Source organism: Ovis canadensis, chromosome 3, assembly GCF_042477335.2.
Source record: "Ovis canadensis isolate MfBH-ARS-UI-01 breed Bighorn chromosome 3, ARS-UI_OviCan_v2, whole genome shotgun sequence".
NCBI lineage: Eukaryota > Metazoa > Chordata > Mammalia > Artiodactyla > Bovidae > Ovis > Ovis canadensis.
The window spans coordinates 38829287-38844757 of record NC_091247.1 but is presented as its reverse complement, the minus strand read 5'-3'; the positions used below and the strand labels follow the sequence as shown (position 1 = coordinate 38844757).

General features: G+C 44.9%; 1 protein-coding gene across 12 annotated transcripts in view; it reads right to left on the bottom strand.

The window, feature by feature from the left end:
- The window catches only part of AAK1 (AP2 associated kinase 1), a 167862-nt gene that overhangs the window by 92981 nt on the left and 59410 nt on the right, over positions 1–15471 (bottom strand). The window lies entirely within an intron of this gene.

The following is a 15471-nucleotide window of genomic DNA, read 5'->3' as shown; positions in this document are numbered from 1 at the left end:
TCTACACAGCAGCCACCAGGGAAGCACGATGATTATTGGGCAGATTTTTTTAATGTCCGCACTAACCCTCCTCTAAAACACAGTTCATAATTCATTAAAAGAGATTACTATAACTCTAACAGAAATCCTTCAACGCTCTAAACTGGTTATACTTTGGTGTACCACAAATTCTTAGAACCCCTAACCTTGACCTCACTCTTCAAACACTGTCAGAGGCCTTCAGTTCCACTGTTAAAAAGAGTTTGGGTAGATAAGGTGCAGCAAAGCTATCAAAGGTGAAGCTTTGGGATAACCAGCAGTTATATCAGACAATTAGTCTATCCCTGGTCACACACCTGCATTAACTTAGCTTGTACTACCCTGCACATTGACCCTGGGTACTGAAAAAAACTTCTAGGCTGTTCTTTGCTGAGCTACTAGGGAAGCCCTCTTTGCATGGAGGTGATGACTATTTGGATGGAGCTGAACACAGAGAGAAGTCAGCAGTACAGGAACTTGAGCTGGGGTTATGGCATAGTCCTGGGATGAGACAGGGTCATTAGTAGTGATTATAGAGACCTCAGGCCTGTGATATAAGACCTGAGTCCCAACCATTCCACTCGAAATCCTCGAAGACCCAGCAGCCCTCCAGCAGCTGTCTGTCAATGTTCTCAGTATTTCCTGTTGTATCTTTATAATAACTGGGTTTTTTTCCAAATTAACTTGAGTAGGATTCTGTTCCATGCAACCAAAGAGAACCTTAATCATACAGCTTTGTTGCGTTTTTTCATAAAGCACACACATAATTCTGTTAAAAAATTTTTGAACAGATTCAAATGTTCCAAATGTGCATGTTGATAATGATTTAGCAGAGATTGCATGTTTGTATACTTCCTGTCATTGTGTTCTTCAGTAGTCAAGTAAACACTAAAATTTACCATCCAGTCTTTCATTTCAGCTGTCATCTCTCTAATCTTTGTACCTCAATAACATTTTTCATTTTCTTATAATAAAGTCCACTCATACTGCTCAACCGTTGATTTAATTCTACAATTTTGAGTACTTACCATAAAAGATTTTTAAAACCCTAGCAAGCATCGACAATAGATTGAAGTCTAACACACATGCAATAGAAAGCAATTCTAAGATGCATATTTTTACATTTTTTTAGGATCAGAATTTTCTTGTAATAAATATGTACATTTAATGCAGTATTTGTCTTCCCTTTCCCCCTCAAAAGCCATTAAATTCATAATGTGCCTTATAAGCAATTAAACTTGGAGAAAATAGTATTAATATAAATGATAAATTATAAAATTTCTATGTATAATCATAATTGTTGTGTGAACAATACAAGTGGGTATTCCTTTTACAGATTTTGAATTTCTCTTTAAATCACAGAACTACAGACTTTGCACCAGCCGTGGTTCTGTGCTGTGCTCAGCTGCTCAGCCATGTCTGATTCTCTGCAACCCCATGGACTGTAGCCCGCCAGGCTTCTCTGTCCATGGGATTTTCCCAGCAAGAACACAAGTGGGTTGCCATTTCCTTCTTCAAGCAGAGCTGCTACAGAGTGTTAAGTCCTAGCATTTTGCTTTCTCGGGGAGGAACCACATTTTTAGGACCCAATGGCTAGTTGTGGGCAGAACCTGGGCCGGTGTTACTGTCCTAATTATCTAGAAAGCGTTCTTTCCACTTAGTGAAAACTGTGCAATAGGCATTTAGATCACAAGGAGACACCCGACAGTGCTGCAGAGCAGAAGCTGGGAATGACTTGTTCCTACAGCTCTGTGACATGTGGCACCACTCAAGGACAAGGTGAGCCTGGAGGAGCAGGTTGGTGATGCAGCAATTTGAGATAACTGCCACCAGGTGGGAGCAGTGCAGCCTTCTTCACCAGGTAGCAAGATGACATTTCCAGACAGGACTGGAGAATCAGTTCCCAGGCCTATGGCAGGATCCAGTCAAGCATAACTGGTTGAGAAATGCCAGGTCAGACTCTCAAAGTCTATGACCAACATTAATCTGCAGACAAAGAAATGAGCCACTATGCTTCCCACAAACAGAACCATGTTTTAGGCATCTATGCCTATCAAGGGGCTTATTTGCAGGTGCGTGCTGCATGCTAAGTCGCTTCAGTCGCGTCTGACCCTTGAAGACCCTAAGCACTGTAGCCCTCCAGGTTCCTCCGTCCACGGGATTTCCCAGGTAAGAACACTGGAGTGGGTTGCCATGACCTCCTCCAGGGAACCTTCCCAACCCAGGGATCAAACCTGCATCTCTTATGTCTCCTGCATTGGCAGGCGGGTTCTTTACCACTAGCACCACATGGGCACTTGCAGGTAAGAAGCATTTAAATCAGGGCTTAAAAATCAAAACAGAAATAATATTGTAACAAGGACAATAAAGACTTAAAAAACTGATCCACATCAAAAAAAAAAAAGAAAAATCTTGAAAAGGAAAAAAGTCAAAGCCTGATAGGGTTTGTCAGTTTAAACATGTCAGTCACTCTCACCAATGGCTGGCCAAGAGGAGTGTAGGTTTCAGGCAGAGAGCAAACAGCACCACTCTTCACCACAGGCCCACGCCTGCCACGCGCACCAGGGTGAGAAGAGGCTCGGCCACAGCTGAAGAGGGTGTGGGGGTTACAGAGGGCAGCTATCAGGCTTCGAGAGGTGCTTACCTAAGACTGAGTCACATCCCTACATCTTGATTAAATGGAAAAATCTAAAGCAGAGCTGGAGAGTTTGCACAGAGGGAAGAAAAGCTAACTTTCAGCAGAGCCCGTGCCAGTCTGCCCAATGGAGCCTGTGCCAATTGCTCTGCCTACTGGCATTTTTTAAAACACTAAGATAATCTTCAGGATTTTGCTGCAATCCATTTCTTGGGAAAATTCGTGAACATATTGAACTGTAACGGGAAAAAGGATCTGACCCATTATGTGAGGCAAGGGAAAGAGGCAGGACAGGATAACTTTGACAGACTCACTTTTACCAATTCATTTTAAATGCAGAAATATTTTTTTTAATTTCCACAAAGAAACATGATTTCTCCCACTTTCCCTAAAATACACAGTACTCTTGGCCTCACTTTCTCCCTCTGATTTCTGATGATGCAGATTGGTACTTTCCACTCACTATATGAATTAGAGGTTTTGTGTTTGGTTCCCCTCTGTATCTTCATGCCTAAGAACAGTGCCTGACACATAGTGAGTCCTCAAAAAATGAATTAGCTTTCCTCTTAATGAGGAGAGATTAGAAAAGACTACAGAGAGTGGTGGAGATTGTGGTAAGCCAAAGTATATGGTCCATGTAAAGGAGCAGCTACTATACAACTCAAGCTAATTATTGCCCTGTCGCAATGCAAGAGATGAGAGACTCGGGTTCGATCCCTGGGTAGGGAATATCCCCTGGAGAAGAAAAGGTCAACCCACTCCAGTATTCTTGCCTGAAAAATCCCATGGACAGAGGAGCCTGGTGGGCTACAGTCCATGGGTCTCTAACAGCCGGACAGGACTGAGCAACTGAGCACACACACACACTGAGAAATAATGACCCTGTTCTAACACCAACACTTGGTTTTATTGGTCTTCCTATTTTAGCCATTCTATTGAGTGTGTTGGTGCTGCTAAGTCGCTTCAGTAGTGCGACTCTGTGCGACCCCATAGACGGCAGCCCACCCGGCTCTCCCGTCCCTGGGATTCTCCAGGCAAGAATACTGGAGTGGGTTGCCATTTCCTTCTCCAATGCATGGAAGTGAAAGTGAAGTCGTGCCGACTCCTAGCGATCCCGTGGACTGCAGCCTACCAGGCTCCTCCATCCATGGGACCTTCCCGGCAAGAGTACTGGAGTGGGCTGCCATTGCCTTCTTGAGTGTGAAGTGGTATTTAATTGTGATTTTAATTTGCATTTCCCAAGAGATCGCTCATCTTTTAAATTCAGGTTTACCTGCTTCCTACCACTGTCCTGATAAAAGGCTTTAATGAGCACAGTATCAGCAAGTCACCAATGAAATTACTGAGATAACTTGGACTTCTACCTCTCAAGCAAAGATGACAGAAATGGCTATCCATCCCTGAGGGAAAAAAGGAAAGTGAGAATTTGTAATACATGAAAGAAAAAGTGAAAGTATAGTCGCTCAGTCGTGTCCAACCATTTGTGACCCCCCAGACTCTAGCCTGCCAGGCTCCTCTGTCCATGGGATTCTTCAGGCAGGAATACTGGAGTGGGTTGCTATTCCCTTCTCCAGGGGATCTTCCTGATCCAGAGATTGAACCCAGGTCTTCAGCACTGCAGGCAGATTCTTTATCATTTGAGCCACCAGGGAAGCCCAAACAGAGGGGATTATATAATTTCTAAAATCTTGTTCAACTTTGACATCAACAGGAGATCACGGTCATCAAAATCATTATCTGGACTGAAATCTTTTAAACAGAACCTTCTCAAGGAGCCTGATCATGCTATTCAACACTGGCAATGGGGCTTTTAAAGTAACTGTAGTACTGCTCCTGGCTTTATCTCAAATAAGCAATCATGCTAGGTGGTACCAGGCCCTGGGGGCTATTCTGAATGAATCAAGACACCAGTGACTCCACTTAGCAAGGACGAATGGGAGGGAAGGTGAGTGAAAAGAGAAGGAAAGCGCCAAACTGATGATCTGAGCAGTGATACGCACAGAGATAGGGAACAGCTGGGCAGACAATGAGAATGATTAGACCGTGAAACAAAGAAGCCCATCATGGTGCTGAGACAGGGTTTCTGGATTTGCTGCCAAAGAGGTTTTTGGTGGATATTTAGCAATCGAGCCTGGAGTCTGGGTTACCAGCATCTGCAGCTTGCTTATTTCCTGCAGGTAAAAGAAAACTTCATTTCCTATCATGGGTTCCATCCACACCTTGAGGAATGGCTTCCACTTGTGTGAGAAGAAAGGAAACAAACCAGAGCCAGAGGAAACTAAGATGCGGGAAACTTCACCCAGACCCACACTCTGCTCACGTCCTCCACTTCTCCACCCTACACGTTCTGTGTTTCTCTTTCAAAATGAGGTTTAACCCAATGACTGCTATTTACTTAATGCAGTTTCTCTTGGAACTAACAGAAAGCTAGCATAAAATAATTTTAAACAGCTTTCTGAAGCTTCACTAAAGAATCAGACAGAGAGAGAGGGCTTCCCTGGTGGCGCAGTGGATAAGAATCGCCTGCCAGTGCAGAGCAGTCAGGTTTAATCTCTGGTCTAGGAGGATTCCATATGCCTCCAAAGAGCTGAGCCCACGCCACAGCTACTGAAGACCTAGAGCCTGTGCCCCACAACAAGGGAAGCTACCGAAATGAGACATCCACCCACCGCCCCTGAAGAGTAGCCCCTTACCCCAAAACTAGAGAAAGTCCACGCACTGCCATGAAGATCCAGCACAGCCAAAAATTAATTAATTAACAAATAATAATCAGGGAGCAAATCCAGTTAAAGTGGTATTTACCCAGGAGATAGAAAAGAAATGACAACACTGGATAAGTTATTGGATCTCTTTGGTCTCCATTTCCTCAACTGCAGAAATTAAGACCAAATTAGTGGTATTTAAATGAATGGGTCCCTCGGAGACCTAGGATTACAGGAGATGCTGCAGTGGCTCTACACACAGCTTCCTTTTATCTGCTGAATATTCATTCTGACAAAGATGCTAGAAAAAGAGGGGGAAAGTCTGCTTTAAAGGAGAAAAAAACCCAAAGAATATTCCATATCCCTATATAAATGTAAGGAGTAAGCATTGTGAGTCACACAAACAGCTTTTACCTACAAGCCTACCACTGACACATATGTGCACAGGCAGCTTGTAGAGGTGGGAGTGGGGGCAGGGCCACCAGGTCCACTCTACACTGAGACCATGGAGTATTCCTGCGGAGTCCAGCAGGTTAGGTTCAAACCCTGGCTCAGGAAAGCCACGGTCTCCCTGAGGCCCCGTCCTTTCACCTTTCAAGGGTGGCTGAGATTCACCTCTTAGCTTTGGGGAGGACTGAATGACAGGCAAGACACCATCATATCCACAGGAGGGATATGATGAATACAGGTGGCCTGGCCTTACCTCCTCCCCACCCAATCCTCTGTATTTATGGTAGGTACAGGTGGTATCTAAATGAATGTCGTTAAAGTTCTAAATCTGGAGTATCTTCTTGAGATAAAGGGCATAAACTCAAACACCTACAGGGGCCAGACAGGCCAGCTAAAGCAGGGAGGCAGTGCAGGCATGGCAGAGTGCACAGAGGGAGCCTGCTGATGGGAGATCATGAGCAGTGGCGGCCCCGGGCAAGCCAGAAAGGGCACGCCCCACTCACGAGGCGGCTGCTTCTCAGTGAAGGCCAGCTGTTGCCATGGAGGAATGTGGGCTGAGGGCTGCCAAGGTTTTTGATTTCCAAAAGAAGCTCGATTTTTAGGAGAAATCTCCTGATTTTTAAATCCTGGCTACAACTGTAGAAATGCTCTTCACTCCTGTGCAAGTCAAGGAAACCCATTTCCAGGCTAGGACTGAATGAGACAGCCCAACTTCGACTTTTACGAGAGTCCTGTGAAGTAGCGGGACATGTATGGCGAACTCTACTTGACCCTCTGGGCAACTGAGGCACAGGGAAAAGTCCAAGTGGCTTCCCAGTGCTGCCACCTAGAGGCAGGGCCAGAGGGCCGCAATCCAGGCACACCAATTCCTGGCCCTGACCTTGGTCCACTCTCCTTTGCTGCTGACTTTCCCTCCCCACAGCAGACCCTGCAGGACACCTCCATTACCAGGGGACGTATGGGAAAAGACACGGTGAAAGGCAAGGGACCTGCGCAGGGCCTGGTGGGAGAGAGAACTCGGGTGCAGTGTCTGTGAGCTCCCGCAGGGAGTGACAACAAGAGGCTGACAAACACCCATCCATGACTGACTCACATTTTGCCAGAAGTTTCAGAAGGAACGAAAGTTTTCTAAACTCTAGAACAGATGGCAAGGAGCACAGCAAAGATTCTGCAGGAGAAAAGGTCAATCTGCAGCATTTGTTCAACACTGATTTCAGTGGGGACTTGGGGTTTGTTTTTTTAACGTCAATCTCGCCTAACTCGCCTCGAATTAAAATCACCATGTGCCAGCTTCCTTCTGGGGAACGTGTCAAAGCAGTCCCTGCCCCAGGCAGAAGGAACACCCAGATGGGGGATGACTGGAGGTTCTCAACTTCCCCTCTCCCCATCGGGAGCTGTGGGCACAGTCAGACACTGGCAAACTCTGGCAGTGGTCCAGAAATATCAACAGAACCCAATCACGGCCACAGCCCAGTTTGAACACGGGGCAGGTGGCAGCTGGCTCTTCCTTTCTAGGACTGTAACAACTGGGGAACATCTGCAGTTCAGGGCTTCTCTCTAGGCAAAATTCTCCTCCATCCCCCAAAAACTGCCAGAGAAGGTACCTGCTTGCCTGGAACAAAAGGTCAGAGTTTAAGAAATTAGGAGGAGGGACAGTTGAGTTTGGGATGAACATGTACACACTGCCACATCTAAAACAGATAACCAACAAGGACCTACTGTATACAGCACGGGGAGCTCTGCTCAATGTTTTGTGACAGTCTGGATGGGAGCGGAGTTTTGGGGAGAATGGATACATGTATATGTATGGCTGAGTCCCTTTGCTGCTTACCTGAAACTATCACAACATTGTTAATTGGCTACTCTCCAATATAACATGAAAAGTTTAAAAAAGAAAGAAAGAAATCAGGTTGGCTCACACACAGCAGAGGCTTGTAAATTACTGCACGTAAAACCAGAGCACATTGGGCCTGGACTATCACCGTCGGAGGTTGACCAGATGAGGGTCTTTCCCAGAGCCACCTGGCCCGCCTTGTCGGAACTGTTTCCATGGCATTAACTGTCTAGCAAATGCAGAAATGGTGACAGACATCAGCAGGGCTGAGGTCTTTGTTCACTGATACCCCCAAGTCATGCTGAGCCATTTTCTCTTCTCTATACTACAAGCCAGAGTGATCTTATAAAAACAGAAATTGAGTATCATTCTGTTTGAAAATCCACATGGCTTCTGGCCCTCCTTAGAAGGAAACTCCAAACGCTGACATGGCCCGCAAAGCACCCCATGATATGATGTGAGCAACTGAGCTCACATCTCTCCAGCCTCATTCACATCACAGCCTCTCACTGCTCACTCTGTTCCAGCCATGATTGCCTGTTTTCTTCCCACATGTTGCTTGTGCTCCACGCTACCTAAAGATGGCTATGCATATCCCTCCCTCTGCCCTATTCACCTCATTCCTGGCCTGAGCAGCTCCCACGAGCCATCCTTCATGTTTCAGGCTCGATGTCATCTCCCTGATGAACCTCCCCTGACTGCCCCAGTCCCCACTCCCTTCTTCTTCCGATCAGGTTACATACCTTGTTATACACACACCCTCCTCTTTCCTTCCAAACGTTATCAGGGGCATAATTCAATACTTAGGTAGTTAATTCCTGGTTTGATGGCTTCTTTCCCTGAACCCTGTAAGCTGCACAAGGACAAGGATGACAACTATCTCACTGTGGCCTGTGTCATGAAGCACAGTGCCCGCTGCATAAGCAGTCCTCAGGTGTCTGCCCAGCACCCTAAGGATACCAACAAAAACAAGCAAACGAAACCAAAAAACCCACACCACACCAAACTGAGACACACTACACAGTGCCGACTTTTCAGGACATTAGAATCTAGCAAGGGGAAGAAGGGACACATTGTGAGAAGGTCCGTGGGTGATGAGGCAGCCCATCCACAGAGCAAAACCCGAGTGCACAGCCCAGCACGACAGTGGGTCCTCTGAGACAAAGCTCACTGGATGGTATTCTGGGGTAACAAGCACAGGTGCAATCTCTACAGAAACCTCTGCACTGTCAGAGTGCCACTTGTTCCACGAGTGATTCTTTCTTTTAAAAAGAACACTTGAGCTGAAAAGAAAAACCCTCTTCAGTTGAGAAGGAAAAGAAATCAAAACCCTGTGCCCACTGCTGCCTCATCCCTCACCTGAAGGAGTGAAGAGCCTCTTGGGCAGGAACTGTCTTGCCCCCCCCTCCCTCAAGCCACTGGTGCCAGCTATCTTCTAGTAAATGGCGTGCAAACCTGGGGAGCAGCTGGGACCGGCCAGAGGGCGCAGAATCTGTGCCCAGGTTCGTCAGCCCCCACCACAGATACCCAAGCCCCAGCTCGAATCATTTCCACCAACACTTTGTTTTTTAATACTTATTTTATTTTTGGCTGCCTTGGGTCTCAGCTGCAGTATGCAGGCTCTCCACTGCAGGGTGCAGACTCTAGAGCGTGTGGGCTCTGTAGTTAGCGGTGCAGGAGCTCTCTAGTCAAGACATGCGGGCTTAGCGGCTCTGAGGCATATAGGATTTTAGTTCCCCAACCAGGGATCAAACCATCATCCCCTGCATTGCAAGGAGGAGTCTTAACCACTGGATCACCAGGGAGGTCCCTCCACCAACACTCGCCCACTTTCTCCAAAGAACTGCGAAGTCAAAGTTTGGCTGCCATTCTTTTAGCTTCCAACTGTTAATTCCAGAGCATTCCATTCTAACTTCATGCTTCAAAGCTTACTTCAGTTTCTGCATTTTGTGCTTTCAGAGTAAGATCAGGTTAACCAGCTCTGTTCCAGAAAGAGCATTTTCTATTGTGGTTATTTGAGCTCAGCAGCCAGGCTAAGCTGTGTCTTTTGTTCTCCTGGGACAGGCACTGACATCAAAGGCACATAATAGAAGAGTTTTCAATTTCTTTAGGTTTCATTAGAACTGATTTTCAAACACATCTGCTTTGTCCAGGTCACCCTAATCTCCTTGACCCTCCTGGTTATGAGGGAGACAAGTCCCCAACCTGGAAAGCAGGGTGACATTCTCTCAGCTCCCAACAGTTAATCACAGCCCATTCCAACTTCAATTCATACTAAAGCCTTTTTTCTGAAGTTCAGGATGTCTGACCAGACTACCCATCACCGTCCACCAGCTCCCAGGTCTCGGACCCCTTCCTAGTACCTGTGCACCAGCTCCCAATCTCCTTCCCACCCCAACTCTCACCATTACCCAAGTCTTAACAATTCTATCCCTTAAATCTCCCTGGAATTCACACTGCTCTTTCACCCCTGACTCTCCTTCATACTCTCCTCCATACTCTCCTCTTTTCCTATCGGAACTAAAATAGAGTTCTTAGTGTCATGCCTTGGATCTCTTTCCAGTCTTATAATCGTCTAAAAACTCCTCTTAAAAGGATTCATTAACTTCCCAAAATCAGAATAAAGACCAACGTCCTGAAAGCAGCAGTATGCTAAGAATCTTTATGTTTTCCCCCATTTTATTGTGAAGAATTTCAAACACACAGCAAAATCAAAAAGATCATACTTTCATATGGTGAACCTCCATATGCTCACCACCTAGAGTCCACAAATTGTTAACATTTTGCTACACTTGTTTTATCACATATTTATCATCCATCTATGTAATCATCAACTCATATTTTTGATGCATTTCCAAGAAAGGTGTAGACCTTGGTGCACTTCACCATAAACACTTCAGCATATCTTTAACTACTATTCAGAATTTACAGTTCTTTTGGAGGGACTGGGTAGAAATAAAATCTATTTACAGTGAAATGTATAAATCCTAAGTATATTATTGGATACGTGTTGATGAATGTACACTCAAGTAACCCAAACCCCTAACAAGATATAAAACCTCTGAATCACAGAAAGTTCTCTCAACCCCTTTCCAGATAATCCCACCCTCATATCCCCCCGGATGCAATCTACTTCTAGTTTTATCAACTTTAAATCTTCATGTAAATGGAATCATACAGTATGTGCTTTTTTGTGTAAGGATCTTTTATTTAACATAATAGTTTATAGTGGTGTCAGTAGTTTGTTGCTATTATTGTTGATCTATGTATCTTCTCTCTTACTGATCGACATTTGGGTTATTTCAAATGTGGAGCTATTATGAACAAAACTCTAAATGCATTCTTTTACAAGTCTTTTTGTGCCACATGCTTTTATTTTTCTTGGGTAAATACCTAATGGTAACCCACTCCAGTATTCTTGCCTGGACAGAGGAGCCTGGCAGGCTACAGTCCATGGGGTCGCAAGAATTGCACACAGCTTAGCAACTAAAACAAGTAAGAGTATAAGTGCTACGCCACTGAGTGGGTATATATTTAGTTTTAGAAGAAACTGCCAGACCTTTTCCCAAAGTGGCTGTATCACTTTACACTCCCACCAACAAAATATGCTCTAGACCTTGATAACCTGAATATTTCTTGTCCTCGCCCAGAATCTATCTTCCCATGCTCTCTCCTCTACCACCAAGCTTTCAGAACTATAACTTTTTTGCTGCATGTCATTCCCTCTGCGGAGAACATTCTGACCTGATCCTCTGCTAGATAAAAGGAGTTTAACATTGCTAAAATAACACCTCTTCCATGAAGTCTTCCCTTTCCCTGATAATTGCCCCCCTGGCTTTCTTTTTTTTTTTTTAATTAGAGAATAATTACTTTATCCCCCTGGCTTTCATTATCACACATTTGGCCTGTACTTTTATTGCTGCACTTAGCACAGTGTGTTGTGACCTCCTGTGACATGCTCATCTCCCTACGAGACAGGCTAAAGCAAAGAAGGAACCACTTTTTCTGCCTTGGCAGAAAAGTACTATGTCATCATAGTACTTTATTATACACTATACGATACTTTATATTTTTTCATAAAGTATACTATGTATACTTTAAGGTTATCATTAAACACCACTTTTAGGACTTTGAATACCATGCAACTGTACAAACAACATTCCACATTATTCTCGAGGTTGGGCACTTGAAAAATGAGTCACCAAAGAAAATTAAAATGGCAAGAAGAGCTTGTTTCTCCTGGAGTCCTCAGGGCTAGCACGGTGTTTGGTACGTTTGCTGCTGCTGTTCTTATTGAGTCACTAAGTCGTGTTCGACTCTTTTGCGAGCCTCTACCTATGGGATTTCCCATGCAAGAATACTGGAGTGGGTTGCCATTTCCTTCTCCGGAGGATCTTCCGGACCCAGGGATCTCCTACACTGGCAGGTGGATTCTTTACCACTGGCCATCAGGGAAGCCCATCTTGGGACACAATAGATGATTAATAGATATTTCATAAATTAATAGTAAAGTGAGAATGCTAACTCCCTGCTGACAATACTCCTCTAGCCCCCACCACCTACAAGATGAAATCCTTACCCTTAATGTAGCAGACAAGGCCCATGAGAGTCTGGAGCCCACAAAGAGCTGAGGGACTGGACGGTGTCCCCTAGTGCCTCAGTGCTTTTTGCTCATTCTGTATCTGGAATGCCTGCCTTCTCTTTAATTAGTAAACGAGTAGCTGTAAGTTCAAGTGCAACTCAAACCTGAGCTCCCATGTGAACTTTGACCTAACAGAATCCCCATCCCTGCCTTATTTTCTAACCCTGATTATATCCCACGTGTCTGCAAACCAGTCTTTGAGGAGGACTATAATCTTTCTCTCAAAAGGCAAAGATTAAAAAAAAAAAAAAGGCAAAGATTTTACTTTATTTTTATTCACTGTAGGAAACACATTGGCCTAGCTTACCATATGCTCTACCCCATGCTGAAATGATGATCAGATACATTACATCAGATGGCTGCCTCCTACTGGCCATTACTACCTGGACCAGGATCAGATAGCAGCCACACACTCTCTCTTGAGAATCTGAGTACCAACTTAGGAACTGGAATCAAAACAGTGTGGGACAACCATGCAGACCAGGCTGGTAGCTACTGTCAATCATATACATGCTCACAAATAAGCAGAGGAGAGTGTTTTGTCAAAAAAAAAAAGGGGGGCAAGACATCAGAGGAGACACTTGGAAGAAGCTGCAATTCGAGACTATGACGCTCCAAGAGGAGGGAGATCGGCAGAGAGACACCTGATAACTTTCCAATACTCACAAAATCCAGCTTCACTTCCTGTTGTTGGGTTCTGGAAGGTTCCTTTGTATTTATTCAATGCATTCCTTTTGACTTACTCTAATTTGAATTAAATTTCTGTTCCTTGCAACCCAATGACCCTAAGACACCTTGCACCAATATGTTTATAAAATACATAAGCTCTGATACAATCTAAATTTTAATAATTTTAACCATAGTTTCCTTTAACAGAAAACATCCAGAACAGAGTGTTAAAACAGTGTATTAAAAATTATACTTGAAGAGTGAGAATTCTTAAGTTAAAAACTAGATTTAGAGCTTTCTCTGGTGGTCCAGTGAGTAAGATTCCATGCTTCCAGTGCAGAGGGCCTGGGTTCGATTCCTGGTCAAGGAACTAGATCCCACACGCCGCAACCAAGAGTTCATATGCTGCAACTAAGACCAACACAGTAAAATAAACAAATACTTTAAAAAACAAACAAAAAACTAGATTTACATTAAAACAGAAGCTGCATTAATATACAAAGCTCTAAGTAAGAAAATGATGAAAATCCATCTGAGGAAGGGCAGATACAGGGCACCTGAACAAGGGAGATGGTCTGTGCTGCAGCCTTCCTTGGGCTCAGAGACCAAGGAAGTTGGGGAGATAAGACTCCCCAACACTCAAAGCACTCATTACTTGGGGAGGCCGAGGAGATGGTTTTTACCGGAGATCATCAGAAAGCAATCATAAAGGAGACGATTTAGTTCCCAGATGGAGTGGGGTCCTCAGACTGACGGGGTGGAGTTGCTCACATTAAGTGAAAGAAGAGCTCAGCCATGGACCACCCTGGGGAGGCCTGTCAAGAAGGTTAGTCTCTGCAGGGCCCTGGAGGACCCGGCACCAAACAACGCACTGAATCTATGTGGGGAAACTTCCTCTGTCTTTGGTGTAAAGCCAGGGTCAAGATCAGGGTGAGTGGAGTGAGTTACTTGCTGTAGGTACAAAAAGACAAAGTCAGTATTGACGATTCTGTTCCTCCTGCCTCAGGCTGCAGCACAGCTGGGTACATGCAGGCTCAGTCACTTCAGTCGTGTCTGACTCTGTGTGACCCCATGGACTGCAGCCTGCCATGTTCCTCTGTCCATGGGATTCTCCAGGCAAGAATACTGGACTGGGCTGCCATGCCCTCCTCCAGGGGATCTTCCTGATCCAAGGATCTTGTCTCCTGAGTTTCCTGCATTGGGAGGCAGGTTCTTTACCACTAGCGGCACCTACAGCTAAGTACAGCACTATTAAACTGACATTGGTTTTATTTTAAATTCTGGTATTTTGTTTACCATGGTTTCTTGCATTCATTTTTTAAAAATATTTATTTATTTGGCTGCATCGGTCTTAGTTTCAGCATGTAGGATATTTCGTCATGGCACATGGATTCTCTAGTTGCAGCGTGGGCTTAGTAGTTAGGGCACTCACGCTCAGTTGCCCCACAGCATGCGGGATCTTAGTTCCCTAACCAGGGATCGAACCCATGTCCCCTAGATTGCAAGGCAGATTCTTAACCATTGGACTACCAGGGAAGTCCTTCTTGTATTCATTTTTATCTTTTAAATATTACATTAAAACACTGCTGTTGACAACTAAGATTTTGGGTGCTGTCTTCAATTCCGCACTGAGGTGAGTGTCTCACCCTAGCCCTGGCCCGACATGAAAATGCTGTCTGTACATTAGCTAAATCTGCCGGGACACCATACTGTCCTTCCCTTCTGCCCCAGGGAAGACCTGAGAGCTCAAGATATTCCTCAGCGGGAAAACAGAAACTTGGTGAGGGGCTCCAAAGGAAGTAGGAGCTGGGAAACCCAGCAGAGAAATAGAGCTGTGGAATCAGTTTCTGGTTCTCAGTGGGAACTACAGTGATGCTGTTAAGCTCCAGGGATGGCCAGCTCCCGAGCTCCTTGGCCACAGCTGAGATCAAACTAGACCCAGGAGCCAAAAAACATAAAGAAACCAAGCTTCACTGAAGCAGAGACCAAGCCTTAACAGTCCAGACACCAAAATAGCATAAGCTTATCAATTGGATCAATAATGAGAACCAACTGAAACAGAACAGAGCAATATGGGTTAGGGAGAAAGAGGAATCTTCCAATAATCAGTCTTGGGCGCATCTCATCAAAGGGTTGAAGGAAAAGGCTATGGAGTCAGTGCAGAGCAGCCAGAAGCCTAGGGGGAAAATATCTGAAGCTTAACTAGGAAAGTGCTCACTCATCTGGGAGCTTGGACAGGCACCAGGAGAAACCAAGGTGTCACAGGGTTCTAAGAGGTTTATGCCCCACAAAGAAGGGAGAGAGATCTGAAGAACAGACCCAGCCAACCGGGAAGTAAGAGTTCTGGATACCACCCAAGCATCCAGTTCTGTTAAGGCTACAGTTCAAATAAAGTTGAGGGGAGGGAAAAAATGAGAGCTGAGTATTCCCCAAGCTAAATCAGTCTGAGTTAGGCAGCCATACCTTCTGGTAGGAACGCCAGCTGGAATTGCTTGGAAAGCAACATGGAAACATGTATAAA